This window comes from Choloepus didactylus, chromosome 18, assembly GCF_015220235.1.
Source record: "Choloepus didactylus isolate mChoDid1 chromosome 18, mChoDid1.pri, whole genome shotgun sequence".
Classification (NCBI taxonomy): Eukaryota; Metazoa; Chordata; class Mammalia; order Pilosa; family Megalonychidae; genus Choloepus; species Choloepus didactylus.
In genome coordinates this window covers 30,973,564-30,997,975 of record NC_051324.1, presented here as the reverse complement: position 1 = coordinate 30,997,975, position 24,412 = coordinate 30,973,564, and the positions used below count along the sequence as shown (strand labels likewise).

The following is a 24,412-nucleotide window of genomic DNA, read 5'->3' as shown; positions in this document are numbered from 1 at the left end:
GTCTACTCTTCTGTAGCCTGATTTCATTGGGTGTTTTATGAAGCCCTTACTGTTAACCTGGTTTGCACTCTTGATTGTTGCCGGTGAGATTCCATTAAAGCCACCATACCAGCAGGGCTGGATCTCACTCCTATACGCTTTGCCTCCTTTGAATCCATGTGAAACCCTGAAAAATACTTCCTATCTCCACAGAGAATCCTTGCGTCAGAGGGCTTCCATGCTTGAGGATTTTGCCTAATGTTTCCCAGGGCTGCATACTCAGTGCCTCAGCTGCAACTCTTTAAATTGGGCATATTAATGAGAATTCTTGCTTTCTTTTTTTCATGTACCCTATTACTCAGCAATACTTTGGGCAGGTGAGATAGTAGCTGTGCCTTGATATAAATCATTTTTATTCTATTTTTTTAAATATCCACACACATCTATTGTATGTTTATGGCATCAGGTTGAACTCCATTCTTTGTTTCTCTGTTGCTTGTAAATTTTCAGCTGTGTTTTTACAAATTTTGATTATTCTTTTGGGAATTGGTAAAGGGAGAGTCCATGATCTGGATTTGTTCAGATCTTTATTCAGAATAGCCAGTTTCATATTAATCATTTTATTTAAAATGTCTCCATATATACCATCCTAGATAAGTGATTTATAATATAAGCAAAGTTAGCTGTAAATCATTTCACAATAGACTAATCCCATACTTTCCTGTGGACATGTCTTATAATTTAAAAAGTAAACTTCTTAATATTGTTCCTAGCTGCTAGTAGTAAACCAAATCCAGCTTCAAGTCCATACTTTTTTTTCTTTTTTTAATCATATTTTTTTTATTGTAGAATATAACATACATACATAGAAGTGATAACTTTCCAAGTGCAATTTAACAAGTAGTTAGCAAATTTCAAAGAATATGATAGGTTGCAGGTCCACCGTTTCAGTTATTTCCTTAATGTGGAGTATAACATATATACAAAAAGGTAATATCTTTGAAAGTATGATTTAACAAGTAATTATATAGGAAATATCCAAAGTTGTTATGAGTTATAGTACCATAGTTTCAGTTATTTCCTTATTGTGAAGTATAACATATATACAAAAAGGTGATAGCTTTCAAATTACAATTTAACAAGTAGCTGTAGAACAAATTTCAAAGGTAGCTATGTGTTACAGTTCCACCATTTCAGTTCTTTCCTTCTAGCTATTTGAATACCCTAGCAACTAAGAAAAAGAAAATTATATAGAGATTCAGTATTCAGATGCCTTTGTTAAATTCCATCTTGTCTGTTGCTATCCCTTCCTCTAGTTTAATCACTTTCCGATCTTCGGGGATGTCTAGGAAGTGACCACCCTAACTTGTTCATGTTGAAAAGGGGTGTCAACTTTATGAGCAAAGGGGACACATCTAGTTGATGTTATTGAAGAGGCTATTGCCTTTGGGTTTGGGGACTTAGCTGGCATGAGAGTTCTCTGAAGGATTTAAGTTTCTGAAGAATAAACTTAGTGAGCAAAACTTTTATAGTGTCTCAGGTAGGGATCCGGGTATTCTTTAAGGTTTTCAGGACTACTGTTGAAAGTCCATACTTCTTACAATGAAAATTTTAAATTTCCCTATTTTTAGGAAATAGCAGTGTCTTGCTGTATTTAATAGATAATTAATTCTTTGATTATTTTTTAGTTTTTGTTTCTCAGAAGACAAGAATTTGTTTGGCTTTAGATGTTGAGTAAGGTTCTGAGAGAACTTTGACAAAACAAGGAATTTAAGAGACCAGCTGAAATCCTGAAGACTCAACAGAACAAAGATACTGGATTCACTTTACCATTTTATTGGTTATTAAATTAAATAGAAAATAAAATGCAATCTTTGAATCCAGCAGATTCACCCTATTAGGTTTTTTCTCATGTTAAAATCAATAAACAAAACACAACGTGTCTCTCTGGGACTGTGGCAATCTTACCTTCATGCAGTAACCTAAGATTCCATATAGGAATGATGTTTAAGTTGTGCTAAAGAGCAGAGATTCTAAATAACCAAAGGGAAACAATGTATTTTAAAAGTTAGTGATCCTTTAATTATTATTCTTGTTATTTTTGGGTGTGTGCTAATGAAGGTGTCAGGGATTGATTTAGGTGATGAATGTACAACTATGTAATGGTACTGTGAACAATCGAATGTATGATTTGTTTTGTATGACTGCGTGGTATGTGAATATATCTCAATAAAATGAAGATAAAAAAAGTTAGTGATCAAAAACACTAAAGCAATTTAATGTAGTGGAAAAGAGTGAAGTAATGTAATATAGTCTTTCAAAAAATTATTGTTCGTAGTTTGTGGTCATACATTTCTAACCACTCCTGGCCCCTACAAGGCCCGAAACACTACCCCCTCCATCCTTAATACACTCCCTGCATGTCACACTCGAGTATTTCTGCACAATCACTCTGTTAAAAATAATAAAAATATTTAAGTCTGCCTGGTATATGCAGCTCAGAGATCTTTTTTTAATTATTAGAGAAGTTGTGGATTTATAGAAAAATCATGCATAGAATACAGGGTTCCCATATACCACCCTATTATTAACACCTTGCATTGATGTGGTACATTTGTTATAACTGATGAACAGCTCAGCGATCTTTATGACTAGTTCTTTCCTTGCTGAGCACTGCCATAATCACCCTGAATAAACAGCCCCTCTCTCTACCCTCTACCTACATGTACATGCACATACACACAAACACACACACAATCTGAGTCCCAGGGCCCTGTAACCACTATACTTTGTTATCCCTTATTCCTATGTGAAACTCCTGGTACTTGTATTTGTTTACTTGTGTGTAGTCTGTCTCTGCCTTTTAAAATGAAGGATCTCGTACGTGTTGTTTGCCACCCTAACCCCAGTCGCCAGCACCTGGAGGAGTACATGGCTCATAGTGAGCCCTTATTAAATATTTGTCAGTTAAACGTTTAGATCCAGTAGTTTTCAAAGTTAAGTAGAGGTGGGAGCTACCTCCCTCGTTGCTTAGACTGGGGTCTTCCTATCAGAAACCTTGAGAATATACAGATGTTTTTTCACCCTGGAAGCCAGGCAGAGCAGAAGATTGTGGAAGACCGTAGGCTCACTGCGCTTGGATTAATTCCAAACACGATGTTTTGTTCTAGGCCTGAAAATCGATGGACACTGTCTATCACAATGTGATTGGCCAAAATATCTGATGCATCCTTGATCTGTCCTAACAGATCAGATATATCACTGAGCTGCTTTATTTTTCTCTTCCTCATTGCTCTTAGAAACCTACCTTTATATTTTTCCACTTCACTTGCTTTGCTGAAAAGTTATCTTTGAGAGAATAACCCTTCCTCAAGAGAAACTGGCACTTCTCTGCTACTTTGGTCACCATCTCCCTCAAGTTTAAGTACCCCAAAATCTCTAACTTGCCTGGAACACCAAGCCAGGATGGTCTTCCCTGATCCAGGTAAGCCATGAATGAACAGCTCTCTGGTCTTGTGAAGTTTCTTTGAAAGCAACTCATACTGCTTATCTGTGAGTAGACTCAAAACCTCAGAGCCCAGCTCTTCACTTAATAAAGATCTGAAACCAAGCAAGAGTATCACAAGGGACTGTAACAAAGCTTCCAGGTGCTGGGTGGTTCTAAGTTTATAGGACTCGGGGTGAATTTGCAAATCTGAACTGTGAAGGGCCTTTACTGCCCTGTCAGGATTCAGCAGGAAGGCCAAGGGAATGACGCACAGTCTCCCAGTGTGGCCACCCATGTTCACCAGCTTCTGCTCTAAAGAATGGGCAATTACCATGGAATAGCCCTTCCACCCCGCATCCCACTTGCTGAGGATGGTGTGGAGGATTGGGGTGTTGTTCTGGAAATGGGAAGAGCGTCACAGATGACTCCCTGCTCCTCTTGCAGACCCAAGTCCATGGCTCAGCTTCGAGAAAAAGTCAATACTCCTTGAAAGACAGGGTGCATTTCCTTATTTATTAAGTCTCTGGGTCCTTTGTGTTGTGAGAACAGCTCCTTGCAGAGGCTTTCTGGAGTATATAGCACTCTGTTTGATAATACTAAACAGGGAAAGAATTGGAATGAATTACAGAATCCCCAGACAAGTTAGTAATCATCATTATAACAGATTTAATCAGCATTTGGGCCCCACCATGTGTTAGCCTTAGGTTTCGCATTAGTAATATAAAATGATGGCATGGCTAGTTGACTGGCATAAACAGAGACAAACAATAATTATGATACAAAGTGATAAGTGTAACAAGAGAAAGGCACACAAAGCATCATGGAGAGGTACAGCTTAAGAGAGAAGAAAACCTGAAAGTTTCTGTGAAGTAGACTCCTGAGCTGATTCTGAAAGGATGACTGAGAGTTAGCCAGTTGAAGCAGGGATGGGGTGGGGAAGAGAGAGAAAGGCAAAAGGTCATTCAAGAGGAAAGCACAGACACAAGAAGTGGCCAGCTGTGTTCACGCTACTCCAAGCAGGTTGTGTTGCTGACTTCTAAAATGAAAGGCGAGCGATGAAGATGAGGAGGTTGGGGAGGAAAGCATAATAGGAGGAGGATGGGGAGGAAGGCATAATAGTGCCTTTGGCAAAGGTTACATTCTGTAGGATTTCCTTTATAGGGCATTCTATAAAAAACAAAACTATGATAATGGAAAGCAGATCAATGGCTGCCAGGGGTTATATATTGGGAGAGGGTTTGACAACAGAGGGGTGGCATGCAGGAGGTTTTGTGGGTCATGGAACTATTCTGTATCTTGGTTGTGGTGGAGATTACATAAATCTATATATGTTTTAAGACTCTTATAACTGTATACCCCCCAAAAGCCAATTTTATGTATATGAATTTTTAAAATAATTCTTAAGTGCTTAAAAAAAAAGCTTTGGCTTTTTCTGCATATAATAGAAGTTCTTAAATATTTTGGCGATCACAAGCCCAAATTTAGAATCTGACTAAAACAAATACATGCAAAATTCGAATTTTGATTTTAGGGAACTGTTAGATACCTTGAAGACCATCCATGGATTATACCCTCCACCCCCAGGGTAGAGAGAAGAGTCAAGAATAAATTCAGATTTCTAAGCTTGACTGGATGGAGGATGGAGTCTCCAATTGACAGAGATTATGCAGAAAAAATAGCAGGAAAATAATACTTAATGCAGAATATTATACAGAATAAAGAGAAGAAATGGCAGATTGTCGGAGTGAGAGACCAACTCTGGAAACGCCCAGTTTGGGATACCTGTGGTACATCAAGCCATCCAGCAAGCATTTGGACACACCAGTAAAATGTGTCCAGGCTCAGAAAAATACTATAGTTGTTGGTTATTAATATTATAAAAAGTAGACTCAACTAAAGGTATCTCCTACTGCTATTAATTTAACATTGTTCTGGACTTATTAGCTGATGAACCGAACAAGTAAAAGAAATAAAATGTGCCAATATAGGTAAGGGTAGTTCAAAATTATCTTTGCTTTTGCATTAATAGATTATTAAATAAAATGGTTAGAAATGGTATAATGTATATTTTAAAGCCAAGGGCTTGTCTATGTAAATCATCAATTCACAATCAGAAATTATTTTCATATTAGGATCCCATTCTGGAAATAAATTTGTGTGTGTGTGTGTTTATACACATACATACACATATCCATATGTATACACATACACATACAATATGGATAAAACTTGAAAACAATTGAGAGAGCTATGTAGTATATTGCATTAATTATAAACGTACTTTTTAATGTATCTGAAATCAGATACATCTTACCTTTTAATCAAGAGTTTTTTCCTTTCTTGGTGGTAAGTAAAACAATACTGCAATTATTTTTGTCTTAAAATTGATGAAATATGGTAAAAGCAGACCTGAGTAAGTGACCAAACCATGCCATGTTCAACTATGGGAAAATTCACTGTTGTAAAAGTGACTACGCTTTCTAAATTAATTTATCAATCTAAAGTAATTGCCATTAAGATCATCTGGTTGTTTTTTTTCTTTTTGGTAAAACAAAATGATTCTAAGCTTCTAGAAGAGAGAGGCTACGATAACACTATATTGGGAAAAGTGTATTCTGGTATGTTTTGGGTTTCAATTTGTCAATGTCCGTCTAAATTTACAAACAATTGTTACTATTTGGAATTTATCCTTAATGCACACCTGTACAAGCATGTAAAGATATTTGTAGAAAAATGTATGTTATAGCACTTTTGTATCTGAAAATATTAGACATCATCTAAAAGTCCATCAAAAAGGGATTGGTTAAAGAAGGGATTGCAAAGGGGTCCATTTCTTGACCTGTGTGGTAGTTACACAGGTTTCATTCCATAAGTATTAAATTATGTCTTTTTTCCATAGACTTTCTGTATGCATAAAACAGCTAAAAATGAGGACATCCGTGTTTAGTAATACCATGAAATACTATATGATCATTAAAAGAATCAGGTAAATCTTTGAGTAAGGTCATGACAAGCTCTACATACATATTACTCAGATTTAGTCCTGCGTTTGCATGTAGCTGTAATGCATTCATTTTCACTGCTAAATAATATTCCACTATCTGAATAAACCATAATATATTTATCCATTCTTATGAAAATAGATATTTTGTTTGTTTCCTGTTTTGTACTATTACAAATAGTGCATCTATGAGCACTTATGGGTTTATCTTCAATTATACATTCCTCTTGATGCACACATACATGTGTTTTTTTAGAAACTAGAAAGAATTGCTGAATGATAGAATTTATAAATGACAGACTAACCAAGGTAATGCCAAATTGTTTTCCAAAAGGATTAGATGAACTTAAACTCCCAGGAGCAATGTACAAAATATCCTGTTTACCCACAACCTATCCAACACCTGATTTGTCAGTTCAGTGGTATATAATGATATCTTATGGTCTTAATTTGCACTACCCTCATTAGTAATGGGTCTACTATCTCTTCATAAGTTTATTGGACATCTATGTTTCCTTTTCTAAGAAACAGATCTTTATAACTATTGCCCACTTTTCTATTGGGTTGTTTATCTTTTTAAAATATGTATATACTTTATTCTTGATGCCAATCCTTTGTCAGTTACATGGATTACAAATATGTTCTTCCAGTTTGTAGTTACTCTTTTCACTTTCTTAGATTTAAGGGAGTCAAATTTATCAATGTTTTTGTTTAAGCTTAATACTTTGTGTCTTGTTTAGGAAATTCTTTCCTACCCCAATGACAAAATTATTCACATGTATTTTCTACTAAAAGATGTTTTTGACATTAGGTCAATAAACCCTCTGGAACTGATTTAGTGTTTAATATAAAATATGGATCCAATTTTATTTTTTCCATATGGATGAATAACCAAAAGCTCCAAAGCAACCAGAAATGAACAGTTACTTTGAAAGTAACGCTTCTGCTGTTCTTTCAGACATTCTAAATTCTTATGGGTACACACAGTCCTGCTGCAGGGTGTAGAGGATGACAAACTCAGCACAAGGACCATCTCAGGCAACCTAGAAAGATCTTAGGAAACAAGAAGTAAGGGTTCAATATTCGACAAGGCAGACCCCAACTTAGAGCTGAACTGTATTGCTCTAAGCCTTGTCCCATAGATAGTTGTGTTGAGATCCCAGGTCAGCTCAGGAAAAACTACTGAGGTCTTAGGGGAAAAAATACAGTGTGGAGCAACAATTTTAAATTCTATACTATTGAACCAAAAATATTTTTTATTTTTAGAATGCTTACTTTTTTGAAGAAATATGATTAGAAGATGTGAGGGTCAGTAGATATAAATGTCTTAGCAGATTCTAAAATGGACTTTGTTTTTCTCGGTAATTGTGGAATAGTTACCATTGAGATTTTTGAAATCTAATTTCATCCTGGGCTTTCCTTTTCCAATGTAGTGCATGTCACTAACACAACCCTTTGGCTTATCAGGGATGGTTAGCGTCACATTTTGGCTCCCAAATGGAAAAGTAGAAAGAAGAGGGACAGTCGTGGTTTGGTAATGTTTTGCCTCAAAAATGGAAGTGAGGCAATGAGAGAGGGAGAAATATTTAATCCAGGGAATTAGACAAGAATGGGAAGACAAGGGAAGTTGACAGTAAGTAAAAGAGACTACATATGTGCATGTGAGAGAGGACTTGCTTGAGTAATTAAACGTGAGTTCATAATCACAAAGGAAAAAGAAAAGATTTGGATATGAACACAAGAGAGGATGTGAAAGTAGAAATACTAGGTCAGACAGCCCCCTCTACCACTGTCTGGGGCAGGAGTCGGGGTGGGGTTGCTGGCCCAGGGCAACAGTTTGCTGAATGCAGAATGTGCAAAGTACCTCCCAGATTCCAAAGAATGCCTTCCTCTCCTCCCCCTTGAGCACACTTTTTAACCCTTGTCAATCCTGTTCCCTGACCTGGGTCAGTGTCCATCATCCAAGCTGCTCAGTTCTCTGCGGGCAGCTGTATCACACGGTTGTCCTTCACCTGCCAGGAGCCAGGTACTTTGGCAAGCACTGCGCAGCAGAATTGTTCCACCTTGACTGCACAGACATATTCATAGAGATCCCCCAGCTTGTGTACTTCAAGGAATTTGATGGTGTGTTTTATCCCACTCCTCTTTGTACAGAAATGATGGACAGGCAACTTCCTAATACAGTGATCAATAAAAGCCTTCAAAGTGTTGAGATCTATTTTCTCTTTTTCATGTTCAATGACTTCATGGGTCACATCATTCACACCAAAAAATACATACCCCTCTTCAGTGTTTGCACATGCAGAAACACACTTGGGGAGACTCTCTTTACAGTATTGTGACACCTCTGTTAAGAACATTTTAAATTCAACATGCCTGCCTTCCTTTCAGCCAGAACTGCCATCTTGCAGTAATTTGCCAAAATGAGGGACACAAAGGGAAAGAGGAGAGGCACCTGCTATATGTTTTCTAGGCCTTTTAGGAAACATGGAGTTGTTCCTTTGGCCACGCATATGCGAATCTACAAGAAAGCTGATATTGTAGATATCAAGGGGATGAGCACTGTTCAAAAAGGAATGCCTCGCAAGTGTTACCATGGCAAAACCGGAAGAGTCTACAGTATTACCCAGCAAGCTGTTGGTATCGTTGTAAACAAACAAGTGAAGGGCAAAATTCTTGCCAAGAGAATTAATGTGCATATTGAGCATATTAAACACTCTAAGAGCCGAGATAGCTTCTTGAAGCGTGTGAAGGAAAATGATCAGAAAAAAAAAGGAAGCCAAAGAGAAAGTCACCTGGGTTCAACTGAAGCACCAGCCTGCTCCACCCAGAGCAGCACACTTTGTGAGAACCAATGGAAAGGAGCCTGAGCTACTGGAGCCCATTCCCTATGAATTCATGGCATAAAAGGTGTAAAAAATAAATAAAAGACTTGTGGATTGTAAATAAATAAATAAGTAAATAAATAAACAAATTCAACATGCATGGACTCAGTGAAGTTGAGTTTTTGCAGGTACTGAAGCTGCACTCTATCAAATAAAGCAGCTGCCGAGGACTTTATGTTCCCTTCCCCTTGAACACCTTTCTGTAGACTTAATGAATTGGAAAGAGTAATATTTTTGAGAATCTGAGTCCTCCGTTTGAGGAATACTAGTGCTTCCTGGGAATTCAGGATATTAGGAGATGCTTTATATTGGTGGTACAAATTGGAACACCAGGTAGCAAGACGTACACCAGAGGCCTCCGAGTTCCATGATTTCACAAAAATCAAAAAGAGGTTTCCCTGCTGCATGTCATCTCAATAACTCTTAAAATTGAAGACAGATTCAATCCCACTCCATGACTTTTATAACTGTAGTCTTGTTTTCAATCTCAGCCTTGATGACCCTCCACCAGAATTCAGCACAGCACATACTGCTTGCAAAATGGTTTCATTCTGTTTCTCCCTCAGTTGAGGGTTCATTTCATTCCTTTGCTTCATCCTAAAGATAACTTTTCATACATCTACAATGTGTTCAGCAAAGTTCATTTCCGTATCAATCTTAAGGCTCGTCTTCTCAGCACTCATCCTATTCTTATCTTGAAATGTTCTCTGAAAAACAGGAAAACAGTAACATTAGAATAGGACAAGGCTAGAGGAAGTGGGCAAATCCACAGTTTAAGGCCATCTTCTCAGGTGGGTCACTTCCTTTATTCCCACAAAGCTTGAGATCAGATTAGTGCATGAGTTAAATGTGTAGGATAGGTTGAGGCGCTATATCTGCTGGAAGCCCACCACCAATGCAGAAATCACTGAGGAGCCATTTTTATGCTGTGATTTTAGTGACTGTATCTACCAAGTTCTCTGAGTGGCAAGGTCCCCCAGGTCACCTGAGGAAAACAGGAAATTTTATGAATATACATGGAGACTGGGGCTGGAAAGCAACAGGAGAGTTTTCATGATCATAGGAAGCGTCATGATCTCCGGGGTGTGTTGATGTTTATTGTTTTTCTTGGTGCTTTGTCTTTGTTCTATCACTGAGACCTAGGCAATTCTCAGATTATTTTATAGCCCAGTTTTGGGAAGGAGTGAATCTGATTGAGTTGGTAATTTACCACTGTTGCTGTGGAGCAGGTCCTTTATCTTCTCCTGGTCCAAGCATTTCCTATCTCGTTGAACATATATCCCGGCTCTGTTTCTGTGAGCAGGAGCCAGAGAGGGGCAGTTTCAGCTACTAGGGGCATAGGCAAGACTGAGAATGACGTTGTAGGGCCATAGTCAGCTTTCCTGGACTGCCCCATAGTGACTCTTCAAAACATAAAGCACTGGTGTAAATAGGTAATTTACTTCAGTGGAGGAATAGGATCTGAGCTCCTTTACGTCAGTAAATCACAGGTACCCGATGCAGACATTGAAAGAAGAGCTCAAGTTGTTGCTGGAGAATTGCTAGGAAAAGCCACAGGCCCGGCTGCCAAGAATTGCCACTGGATGGTGGGTCTTTGGTGAATTTAACCAGATTTTGTCTTGGCCTTATAGGCCCATGAAATCAGTCTCTTTAGGACCTCCAAACTTGATAGGTCTGAGAAAAGCTGACTAACTAACCAAAGTTCAAAGTAGACTGAAGTAATTAGCCACAATGTAATTGATTACTTTTCACTGAGAAATGTAACTGTCAAGGAGCTCAGCTATTTACTTCAAACTTCTCTCTTACTCTCTTCCTATAAGTATAGAGCACATGATGCTAGATTTCAGAAGGCTGCTTGATAAGCATGGAATCAGATCAAGGGTTCTTGTTAGGACTTGATTGGCATCAGTATCTGGTAATGCCATGCAGCCCCAGAGCAACAATCAAAGTGGAGATGGCATAGCATAATAGGAAATGGCGAGGGCTCTGGAGTGAAAAAAACTCAATTTACACTTCTCTCTCATTCTTTGCTAGCTTTGTGTCTTTGGGAAAATGACATACTCTCTGAATATCAATATACTCTAAAATAGGGGGAAAAGAACTAACTTGATAGTATTTTGTGAAATTAAACTGAAAAAAATAGGCATATATCCTAGAGACGTGTGCCACGTGTGTATATCAGGAGACGTGTATAAGGATGTTCAGAGCATGGCTATTCAAAATAGCAAAGGATTGGAAATAAATTGTAGTATAGTTATATTAGGTATAAAAGACAACATTTACTTGCACTGTTACATGCATCATTTTGAATGAATTTAAAAAAAAACTAATGTTGAATAAAATATACAAATCACAAAAGAGTACATCTAGTATGATTCTATTTTATAAAGTTCAAAAACAGGCAATGTATTACCTTAGGGACACATATAAAAGTGGTAATATTATAAAGGAAAACATGGAAATAATAAATAAAATATTCAAAATTGTGGTTATGTATGGTGAGGGGAGGAAGGGGATGAAATTAGAAAGGAGCAGAAATAGAGGAGGAAAATACACCGGGCTTCTAAGCTTTTAGAAATGTATTTTTAAATCCACAATGTACACTTTAATATTATTTAATGAAATAAATAATTTGAAAATATATGAAAATTCAATTTGTATTAACTTTTGATTGTATGATATATTTACAATAAAATTACCCAGCCCCAAAAGAAATGGGTTTTCAAAAAAATTTGCTCAGGGATTGATATACAAGTACAAGCTTCAGCTCAGGCAGACAATGGTCCCTGCAAGACTCCCTCTATTTTTCCACATGTGCCTTTTTATCCCTAGTTATAACCCTAAATCTCTACCTCCCAACCCTGAGAGGCACACAGGCTAGTCAGGTTCTGTTAAAACATGCACACACACACACCGTATTGATTTTTTCCTAAGACCAGATTCAGTGTTCCCTACATTGTTTTTATTTCATTATAGATTTTTCCAGTAGTGAAATTGATATATTCTCAATGTAAAAAGAAATTAGAAAATTCAGGAAAACAATTGAAAGCAGGATTAAAGGAAAAGAACACTTAAGAGAATCACCTTTTAAAGATTTAGCATTTCTGATGCACTTCCTTCTGGTGTTTTCTTCGAATACTTTTTTGTTGATGATTTGCAGAACTGCCATCAAACAAGACCTTAACTTTTTTTAACACTGTTTTTCCTCCAATTATAAGAACAGGAATTTCCAATTTAAGAATCTCAGTAAAGATATCTGCACCTTCTTCTCCCCTCATAAGCTATCAGAAAAAAAGTGAGTAAAAAAACGTCTATAATCTTAACCGCAACATACATGAAGAAGTAATGTCAAATGCAGTGAAATTTTGACCAGGGAGGTTGAAGACACCAAGAGAAAATACCCACAGCGGCCGATGCTGGGAATTGCGATAGGACTTAGAGTTCTCTGAAGAAGGAAGAAAATCAATGACTACTTGTTTGGAACAACCAGGCTGGGAGGGCTTTAGGTATTTCCTAAACCCCGACTGACAACAAGGAATCATAGAAGAGGGAAAGCTGAGTTAGAGCTTGTAGACACATCATCTTTGCAACTACACTGCAGGGCTGAGAAGCAGGTGTGAGTGGTACACATCCCTGCAGCTTATAGCAGCTGAGCTCGGCGACAGGCGCACAGGAGACAGACGGACAGCCCAGGGAGGCAGCAGTGTCGCCTACACGGACCCGGAAGCACGCCTGCAAAGACAACAGTCGCGGTTACCTCTAGGTGGCTACGGGTGGGTCGAGTGTTTTGGGGGTGGGGTGGACTTGATTACGTCTCCGTATTTCCTGTTTAATTTTTCTTAGTCTTCCAGCTTCTACCCTCCACCCAGGCGTACGGCATCCAGAAGAGGGACCCGGGTGCTGCGTCCTCCACCCCTCCCCCGTCCCGCTCCACCTTTTCCCGGGACGCCCCAGGCTCCGGAGCGCCCCCACGAGTCTCGCACACCAGCGTCTCCACCCTCTGGGTTCCTGCTCCAAGTGCCGGGTCCGCGGCTGAGCTCTTCACCTGGGGGAAGCCAATCGTGAGAGCGTTGGACCCAGCGGGAGGCAGAAAATTAAACCGCGCTTTCGTGCTTGCCGCCCTCCCACCAATAATTCGAGAAAGCTGGTTCCGCAGGGTTGTTTTCCTTTTTTTCTTTTTTTCCCCTCGAGTACTTTAATTTGCAAAGGGGCTGTCGACTGCAGCTTAGGCAAGGCTCGGGCGATGGCATTTTGGTAATGTGAGAAAGAAACTGTCCTTTTAATTCTTCCTTTTGACTCACTACAGACCTTCATTAGCCACCGTCTTGTGCAGGACCGACAGTTTTTAGTTCTTTCCTCTTAATGCAATTACCAAACGTCTTCTGGGTGCCCGCAGTGGGTCCGGCTCCGCATCGGACCCCCCGCGCTTACTGCGCGCGCTGCTGCCTCGGGGTCGCGGGTGCTGGGGACCCAAGGGGGAGCGGCAGGACCGCGAGGCAGGAGGGCACAGACCGCGAGGAGAGGGCTGCGCCGGGCTGACTCGAGCTCCACCCCCCCTCCCCAGGAGTGTAAGTAGCATCTTGGGGACCCGTAGTACATTCAGTCCGACCCCAGCTCCACTGCTCCTCTCCCGGGGAGCCCTCCTGTCTTCCTCGTCCCCCTTAACATTCTGCTGAATGTGTTTCTCCGTTTCATCACGTCCACTCCTGCGCCCAGAATCCGGAGGACCCCAGAAGTCCCCCAGCAAACTCGCTCCCACCTTTTCCTCAAGAACCTGAGGGCTCAGGAGACCTGGTTGAACAAACTGAGGCCGTCTATCGAGACAGGGGTGGGCAGGGATTGAACCGAAGTCTGACTCGAGGGCGCTTGCTTTTCCAGACGTGTTTCAAGGATCAAGCCAGAACCGAGGGGACTGAAAGAATCCGAAGCTTTGAGCTAATGGAAAAGGAGCTGGATAAAGCTCTCTACAGGATCGCAGAGGCCCAAGTGCATTCAAATCCCCGCCCAGAAAGGAGGCAGCGCCTGCGGGCCTGGCCCATGCTGGGACTAGGACATGTCACCCTGAGCTGGGGGCGAGGCAGAGACCGGCAGCCCGGGAGTCTAGGATGCCAGTTTCCTGGAAGTCAGAGTATGAAAGCCTGTTGTCACTCCTGTGGACTGGGATTAGGGGGATGACTCTAATTTTCAATTGTATTGTAAAAGAGCTAAAGTGTACAGAAAGTACAAAAAGTAATAAATTGAATACCATGTTCTTCACCAGCCTGCTTAAAAAAAATTAAACAGTAGTACATTTGAAGCTTTCCGTATACCCCCAGCTAAATCCCATTATTTCATCCCACCCCTCTCCTACACACCAGAAAACCAAACCAATTTTCTGAATTTGAAGCCACTATTCCCATGCAATCTTTATATCCCTAATCAGTATGTCCTTAATCAGTACATGACATTGTTTCACGTATTATGTATGTTCAAAGCCAGATGTCAGAGATGTGTGAAATTGTAAGACAATTTTACTCTTCTCATTAAAATTTCTGTTTGGGGGAAATATTGTAATTTTTAATTAAAATATGTTATTAATGTTATATCATTTATAGTATTTTACTAACTTGTTATTTTAGATGAGTTAATAAATAAATATTTTTAAATATATCAGTTTTAATCTCTAAGATAATAAATATTGATAAAAAGCAGCTATCCTTAGGTCCAAATTGGCTGCATTTTTGGAGATTTAGAAAAACCAATTTATAAAGGCATTATTTATTTAAATTGTAACTTGATTTAGTTAACTCCTACATTTGTATTTATAAGCCCTTATATATTTTTGTGTAAGTAATCTGACCTATGTGGCAACTGTAAAGGATTTAGAACACTTCCCAACCCCTTTTCCTCCTCCCCTACATAGCAAAAAGCTCCAGTCTTGCATTTAAATAAAAATGACATTGTTGTTTTTTTATGTCACATCCTGGTAAAATCAATGAGAACGAATCTAGCCATCTTTTAAACCCCAGAATCAAAAAATGTAATACAGCAAAAAGTTTACATAATAAGCTGTTGAACTTAAATTACATCAATTTCTACTCTATTTTATACAGTAATGTTATAGGTGCTCTTAATTGCCTTCCTTTTTTATTTCTTTAATAACTATTTATTGGAGAGAGCTGATGAGGTGTCTAGTGGTATAGGGACCAAGAAGTGGGCTGGTGTGCTTGGAAAATTGGATACATAAAAATGGAATGATCATATAAAGGATTGGAGGTAAAGGGGGCCCAGTTTCTCACTGTTAAAGAGAATTGCAAATATAGAAAGGGAGAAGTCTAGAATAAACTCTATGGTTTTGCATTGGAATTGGTGAGCCCATGATTTTTAATAGATATATCTAAAAATTTATATACATACATGCTGTGTGTACACATATCTAGAATTCCTAGCTCTGTCCACTTGAAAGGATCTAGATGCAATGAAACTCCAGTAGCAATGAGCATACCGAGCACCAGGACAGAGGCTTCTAAAAACTGTTCTCCACAAAAAGGAACCAGAGCTCCTTGGAGAAATGGCTGCTTCCAGGGCTGGGGCAGACCAAGTACAAAGATGAGCCTCGAACATCTTTTTGTGCCAGAAGTAAGGAAATAAAGAATGATGGGGACATGACAAATGGACTCAGCATCCAACTTTAGGAACTCCCATTTGCTGAATCTAAGACAATTTTAGCATCAAAAGAAATAGCCATAGTAATGGATTATTGTTCACCCTTGAAGGTTGCTAGAGCACCAATTCGTTATTTGGAAAATTGATAAAGGAGAAGTAATCAAGCATTTATTCTTCCTTTCCTGTATGAACTCCATTTTTAGGGCAACTAAAGAGATGATGAGGGAAGTTCTTGACAAAAACATTCCTGGTAATAATTTCAGAAGGAATGATAAAATTAGGGGAATCACCGTTTTGCAAGCCTTTATGAAATAATGGATCTAGGGGACAATCAATGAACACTAAAAACTGCCAGAATAGTTTCTCAACCTTGGCTGCCCTGGAGAGCTGTTAAAAATCAGAGTGCTGGCTGCGCTACAGACCAATTAAATAAGAATCTCTGAGGTGGTTTTAAAGCTCCCCATATGATTCCAATGTGCAGCCAAGATTGACAACCACTTCACTAGGTGAAAAGTTGATAGAGAACTTTATAATAGATGAATCAGACTGACAGCAACTCAACCTAATAATGACCTGTCATTATTAAAAGAGTGGGACAACTAGACCTATATATATTAGCAAGAACGCAGTAACACCTGTTACGTATTCTAGCAAATGGCCACCCCACCCCCAAAGTGGATCTAATTTCCAGTTTAGAGGAAACAGGTAGCACAGGGGAAGAAGTTAAATGGCACCATGAGAAGCAATCAGCTGAATATGGGAAACTCAACATGATAAATGAACTGGATTTTTCAACAAATAAATAAAGAGCAAAGAGAGGGATAATGCTAGAATTTCTATTGACTAAAAGAGATTTAAGTCACTTATTAACTAAATGCAAAAGTCCTGAATTAAGCAAACAAAAAGTGAAAACAACAAGAACAACAACCGTGACAATCTGAAAACTCTTTGACTGGGTATTAGATTATAATAATAAATTATAATTAGTTTTGTTAAGTGTGATAATGGCATGGTGAGTATACATTTTTAAAGTCCTTATCTGTTAGAGATACCTGTTGAAATGTTTATGAGACAGATGATTGGGAAAATGATGATAAATGTTGAAGCGGAATGATGAACATGTGGGGGTTCACTATATTATTGTCTCCACTTTTGTGTTTATTTGAAAATTTTCATAACAAAAAGTTAAATTTATGTGTGTACATAGATATACATATGTACATACATAATCAAATGCATTTATTGTTTTAAAAAAGCAAGTTGCCAGATATATAGTATGATAACTTCTATCTGAAGAAAATACCAAAAATAATTCTCTACATTTTATTTATAACTACATTTATATGTTCAATTTTAAAGATCTGGTGCACACTAAACTAAAAAAGACAGGTATGAATGTGTATGTATAAAGCTGGAGAGTGGGGATAATGGGACATGTGATTGGAATTGTACTCAAAGGGGCCTTTAGTTTTATTTGTAATGTTCTGGTTTTTAAAAAATAAGAATGGATTAATTATTAATTTATTTGATTATAAATGAATTTTAGGCTAAATTTAAAATTAAGTAGAATAAAACAGAAGCCAAAGAGTGAATGATTTGTTGATTGCTACGAAGTAGCAAGGGCCTTACACATATTTTCTCAGACTGGGGCTTGAGCTTTTTCCTCTTCTTTCAGCCAGTTGTATGGATTTCTCTTTGCTCCCTTCCCACCCATGTGCCCCACCCCCATACAGCCATACGGGCAAACTGACTGTGGTGGGTGATCTGGTGGTCTGGCTGCCTGCTCATGCAACTTACTTGTGCCCTCTGGTCCTGCTCAGGTTCAATCCTGGAATTATCATTTCCATCTTATGATGAACTGCTGCTAGGACTATCCAACTTTAGGACTTGATGGATAATGAACAGTTCCAGATACACGGACAGTTGGTGTGTCATGGTCAACTGCTTGGTATCTACCAGGGCCCAGCAACACACCAAGAGCTGTATATCAAAGGGATGTGTGAACTTGCTCTTTAAGGATGAGAAGGAGTTCATAGATGAATAAGTTGAGAATAGCATTAGAGGAGAAAAAAAGGTTTGCAGGCAAGTTGTTCCTAAACTACTGGGGAGTGATGAATATCCTTACGTAGCTGATGGCAAATGTATTGGCAAATGCTATGTGAAATAAACAAAAGACATCACAGAAGCACTTTCTGCCCTCAAGGATCATATAATTTTCTTGAAAATATATGCATTGTACAATTAAAGAAAAAAAAAACTGATGAATCCTGTGTGCCACCTAACTAATGCACGTCCTGCGTGTGCAGTATCTGTTAAAGACTGAGGCTGGACCTTGGTAGTATTGTGCTTAACTGCAGAATTTCCACTTGGTGGTGGGATGCTAAATATATTGCAGTGTTCTGACATAATGTCTTCATTTATTCTGAAATCTGCAGTATGCTTACAAATCACCTGGGAGTCTTGTTAAAAATGCAGGTTCTGACTCAGTAGCTTTGGGGATTAGATCTAAGATTCTGCATTTCTAAAAAGCTCCTAAGTGATGCTTGGAGGACTTAGAGGACACTGGGCAAACATCTGTCACCTTCCTCTGCCCAGACTACTGCCTTTGCTGCATTCTTTTGTTGCCAAGACCAGAGATTCACCATTAAAGAATAGTTCTTTTGGATCTTGAATACATTTTTCCATTCAGTATGATTTTCTTTTCTCTAAGTCTCATTAGCACTTTGCTTGTGGTTTTTTAGGGAACTGAGCACATTCCTTTTCCATATTTACCTATTTATTTCTCATTCCCCCAACATGCCCTCTCTTCACCTCCACTGTCCCAAACCTCATACCAGATTAGGGCCTCCTAAATGTTCTCATGGGTTTCTGTGCTTTTCATTAATAGGCCTTGTAACAACTCTATTTGTAAAAAACTCCCATTTGAGATATCTAGCCTTCAAAACCTTAAAGTTTTTTCCTGTGCATTAGAACCTTGACTTTCAATGCATTTTGTGTCAGTTCACATGAAAGTAACTATATTCAAATTGGCAACTCTCTTCCATTTATAAAAGCTCTTGTTTGCCAAAAGAACCTCAGAGAACGCTACAACATCTCATGCTTTTAGGCTTAAAGGAAATTAACAAATTGGTGACAAGTGAAATTTTTTTCTAAAAATAATGTTAGAGATTTTGTTCCATGAAGATATAAGCCAAGAAGTTTGAAAAACCAAGAGGAGAGGCTTTCAAAGTATGTACAAAATCAAAATGAACTTAATTAAAAACCAAGAACTCAGATGAATAAATACAGAGAGAAAAATCAGAAAATTTACCCAAGTATTTTTAGAAGCACTGGCCCTTTTGTTGCAGGAGAACTTCTGTAAACCTTCAAAATATCATATAATTCCAGCCAAATTGGCAATTTAGTACCAACTGCTAGCTCCTATCATCAAGATCAGCGCTGGAGGAACTATAGAGAGAAACATCACAAACCCTAGAAAATAACAGGAAAAGGCTGCCAGAAGCTCCTAGAGAAGGTTATTTTGAACTGGTGAGTGTCTGCGTGAGTAAGAGGAGGTAGCTGCTGTCTGAGGCAGAGAAGCCTAGAATAACTACAGAAAATAACTCGGGAGAAAAGAGATTTTAATGTAGACATAGCATTTGGAACACCATCAGTTTATTTAATATCACAAAATTTAATCCTATCTTTTACCAAAGCGTTCTTGAATTTGAGGGACATTATATGAGTTAAAGGGTATTGGAGGCTTCTTTGGGGGCTTCTTTTCAGGTATTTGTCCCCCATATCTTTTAAGTATTGGCGCGGAGGGCACATGCTTGCAATCACTAAATAGCCGTTGCTCCTAGATGTACATAAACAAAGGCCACCACCCAAACTCCAACCAGGTGAAGTTTCCGAATCTGATGTGATTTGTTCTAAACTGATCATCATTTAAAAACTGAAATAACAAAGACATTGACCTTTTAAAAAAAAATATTTCAGTTCTACTCTGCCTCCTCCCACCCCTGCCTGCCCCTGCCCCACTACACATGATTGCCTGTGGCAATGGTATGGATATCCACAGGATGAAAAGCAGAGCTCCTAGATGATGAGTTAGGGATCTTCTAACTCAGTCACTCGTTACCCCCACCCTCCTTTCGTCGAACCCTCAGAGCCATTGGTTTTCAATCTGGGAAGAGCCTCCCTTAAACTGATTCTTGCTGGGGTGCTGAGGATAAAGCCCTGACCTGAAGAGTTGCTTGGCAGAGTGATGCTAAACTAAAGTTTCTAAATACGATTTACTGGTATTTGGGGTTCTCCAGACTAGTACTCGTCCCCTCCACTCCACTCTCCACACAGGGTATCTGGTACCCCCAGGAGAACACGAGCACACAGACTGAAATACAGGACATTCTGCACAAAAACCGCTTCACACGAAAATCAACAAGATGGATTAGATATCATTGGAATGAGAGTTGTTAGAGCAGTTGGACCAAGATTTAGAATAAATGTAATAAACATACTAAAAGAGAGAAGATAGTAGAAATATGGAACAAGAATGAGACTAAGAAAAAACAAGTAAAACTATTCGTTATGAAAAATATAATAGATGAAGTGAAGAACACAAAAGATGAGATAAATCATAGAATGAATAAAGATTTTAACAAATCCTGAATTAGATCATTGCATTGAGGAATCCTCGTAGGAGAAATCGGGGAAGGATGAAGAGAAAGAAAATCAAAAGGAAACTTGAGGGACATACAGAATAGATGTAGAAGGGTCATTCAGCTAAAATGAGTCCAAGATGGAGCTACAAACCCTATTTTTTTCTTTCCTAAACAAACAACAAAAACAAAAACAACAAAAAACACCCAATATATTAGTGAGAAAATTGAATTTCCAATAAAGTCTGTTGTTAATTAATAATATTATACCAACGTTAATGTCCTGATCTTTTATACTATGGTTTTGAGGGAAGCAGGGCAAGGGATATGAGGGAACTCTGTAATATTTTTAGAATTTTGCTGTGAGTCTAAATTAGTTCAAAATAATTTTTTTTTCAAAATTCAGTGTTCTCTACATTTTTCAAGTTCATTTTATTTTCTCCCATTGGGAAACATACACTATCAATATTGAAAATTTTGAAAATTCAGAGAAAAATTTATAGAAGGGGGAAAAACAGACTTACCATAGAAAGACTGTTGGCATTTTGATGTGTTCCATCTGGCTTTCTTTCTAGAACTTTTATGTTCAGATCCGTAATTAAATAATAATGGATCAGTTTTCCACATTTATTTTTACTGATTATGGAAGTAATGGGAGACTCCAATTTAAAATATCGCAGCAAAGCTATTTCTGTTCCCTTGTTATAAATTGCCCAAAAATAAGAATGAGAAATGAAACAGCTCTAACCTCAGATTTCAGGATTTATGAAGAAGGGCTAAGGCCTGCCAAGCACAGTAGAGACTGAGGACACCAAGAGAAAACCCACAGCTACACATCTCGGGCATCGCCAGAGCACAGAGACCTCTGAGATGGATGACTTTCAGGCCTGAGAAGAAAGGCAATAACTCCAAACAGAAATCCCTTTTTATTTTCTTTTAATAAGTAAGAAAACTAAGCGTCAAAGAGGTTAATTTTTTTACAAAATAACATCTTGGAGATTTCACATTTTAAGAAGCTACTTGTTCGGGACAACCACTCTGAGGGGCAGAGGTGGGTTTGGGAGTTTTCTGACCCCTGGGTTGACAGCTAGGATGGGCAGAGGAGGCAGAGCGGAATGAGGAACGTGCAGACGCACCGTCTTTGCAACGCTGCAGCGCTGAAAAACTCCTGCCAATTTTTAGCCTCTGAAAAGAGGAAAGCTCTGCCAACCCCTTAGCAGTTATAAAACCCATATGCACCTTTGCTGTGAATCGGAGAGACTTTGATGCCCCAAGCATGGCACTAGCCCTCTTGCCACACCACACTCCTGCAAGCAGCTGGATCCGGGAGACAAGGACCCAATCCTGGGAGAAGCAAAGGCCCCAAGTACATGTGAAGGGAGAGCCCTGGAGGACAGCCGAGGGCAGGTCTAGCAAGCCCCGCAGCAGGATCCAAGGGCTGAGGTATAATTACATGTGTTTGATTAACCAAGAGGGGAAAAAATGTCTCCTTGTAGGAGGCAGAGAATTTGGAGACAATTTAATATTAGATACATAGAAAACTAAACAAACAAAAAATAAGATATTAATCCTGAGTAAAGCAGAAAGTTGTACAAGAAATGAATCGCAGTCATAGCAGATCACCCAGCGCAGCTGTGACAGTCATAACGGGTTAAGCACTGAGTACTGCTCTAACCCCAATGAGGGCATGACCATATTGATAGGATGCGGGGAGGGAGGGAGTGTAATTGAGCAAAATCTTCTGGAAATAAATAGATAATACCTAAGTCTGAGAAACTAAAATCTGCAGTACTTAGAAAAAAAGAGGTAAATACCAAAAGAAACAGCAAAAGTGTTGCCTCCAGGTGAGGCAGGAAACAGCTACTTTTCTACCTAAGCTTTGTGGTACTATCTGACTGCCAGTAACTAAGTGCATGTACAAAAAAAAAAAAAAAATGTAGAAAGTGGTGGGGAATTTGTGTTTCCTATTATAGAGGTTTTTTTCTCTTTATATACTGGGTATCAGATAGAATCTGTTTTATAGACCCATATTCTCGGCACTCCTGTGGATGTAAAACACCACACGCTCTATGGTCCACATGATGATGATAATCCCATCTTGACCTTTTCCTTGCGTTTTCTAAATGTTTAATTTTTCTGGTCTGGCATTTGTTCTCCATGACTGAAGGAATTACAGTGCTTGGCCCTGAAAATTACAGACTGGGGTGGGGAAAAAAACCCTCAGCAAGATAAGCAGATAATGTTCCTCTTTCCTTTTATAGCCACAGAAAGGCAAGTACTACTGAACTTCATAAAACTATCTTTCCAAAGCTATTTCTAGCAAAGGAGAATTGTGCAGAATGCCTGGACTTCAGAGACTGCTGCTGCATTGTGTGAAAGCAATCATTAACTGCTAAAACCAATCTGTTCCTCTGATGGGCTGTCTAACCAAAGAATGTGCAGCTCTGATGGTATTTAAATGGACACCCTTTCTTGTGGAAGGACATATACTTGCGAATTTGCTTTCTCAAGCTGGAAGAGGTGTTATGTTTTTTATCACCTTGAGTGAGGTATGGTAGTCCAGGTGCAGATCAGGAGGGAGACTGCAAGAGTTTGAAAGTTTTGTTCTACCCAGTTCCCTACCCAGTTTGCTAATGCTGCTGGAATGCAAAACACCAGAAATGGATTGGCTTTTATAAAAGGAGGCTTATTTGGTTACAAAGTTACAGTCTTAAGCCCATAAAAGTGTCCAAGGTAAGATAACAACAATCAGGTACCTTCACTGGAGAAAGGCTATTGGCATCTGGAAAACCTCTGTTTACTGGGAAGGCATGTGGCTGACATCCGCTTGCTCCTAGGCTGTGTTTCAAAACGGAGCTCTCCAAAATGTCAGTGTCAGCTTCCAACGGTTGTCTTCAAAATGTGTCTCTCAGACGCAGGTAGTAGTGAGCTCCTTCTGTCTGAGCTTTTATAGGGCTCCAGTGAACTAATCAAGGCCCACACTGAATGGGCAGGGCCACACCTCCATGGAAATTATCTAATCAGCATCATCACCTACAGTTGGGTGGGTCACATGTCCATGGAAACAACCTAATCAGAAGGTTCCAATCTAATCAACACTAATATGTCTGCCCCCACAAGACTGCATTAAAGAATATGGCTTTTTCTGGGGGGACATAATATATGCAAACCAGCACACCTGGAGACAGAGGGGAGCACATCACACAGGCCATGTGGGGAAAACAATAGGGTTGGTCACCAGGCAGAGAGAGATCAAGTGAGGCTGAGAAAGTATCTCCAATGCGGTTTCTGTGGGAAGTATGCAAGGGTGGGCAGGGTTATACCAGTCTGGGATGAGTTGGCTATATTTGAACGTGGTGCACTGGCCAGTTTGAGGTTGTTTACTTGTGAGTAGGCTGGGGTCAGCATTACCTAGGAGGAACAGACTTATGGGTGGGGCTTGGCCACCTGAAGGTGCCTACAGATTTTAAAGCATCACTTCACAGAAGCTAGGAAACTTGGTTAATACAAGAGGGTCATGAGCTCTTCCCTCTTTTCACACAGGTCTGGAGATAATAAAACTCATGCTTCTGCTCAACTTCTTAAGAGACTGAGAGTTTATGTTTCATTTCTTACCCATTATACTCATCTTACCCATTTCTTACTTAGGACTGCTGCTGTACTTGGTGGCAGGCATCCCTACTGCCTGGCAGCAGGAGGAACTTTCACTCCACCCCCAAAAAAACTACTCTTGGACACCTTCAACCCAATTGTATATGTTTGGCCCAGTTCTTCT

At 39.1% G+C, this 24,412-nt stretch overlaps 2 pseudogenes; one reads left to right on the top strand and one right to left on the bottom strand.

The window, feature by feature from the left end:
- Positions 1-8,887: 8,887 nt before the first annotated feature.
- On the top strand, positions 8,888-9,406 carry LOC119514045 (annotated as a pseudogene).
- A 35-nt stretch (positions 9,407-9,441) lies between these two features.
- On the bottom strand, positions 9,442-10,035 carry LOC119514715 (annotated as a pseudogene).
- Between the last annotated feature and the right edge of the window lie 14,377 nt (positions 10,036-24,412).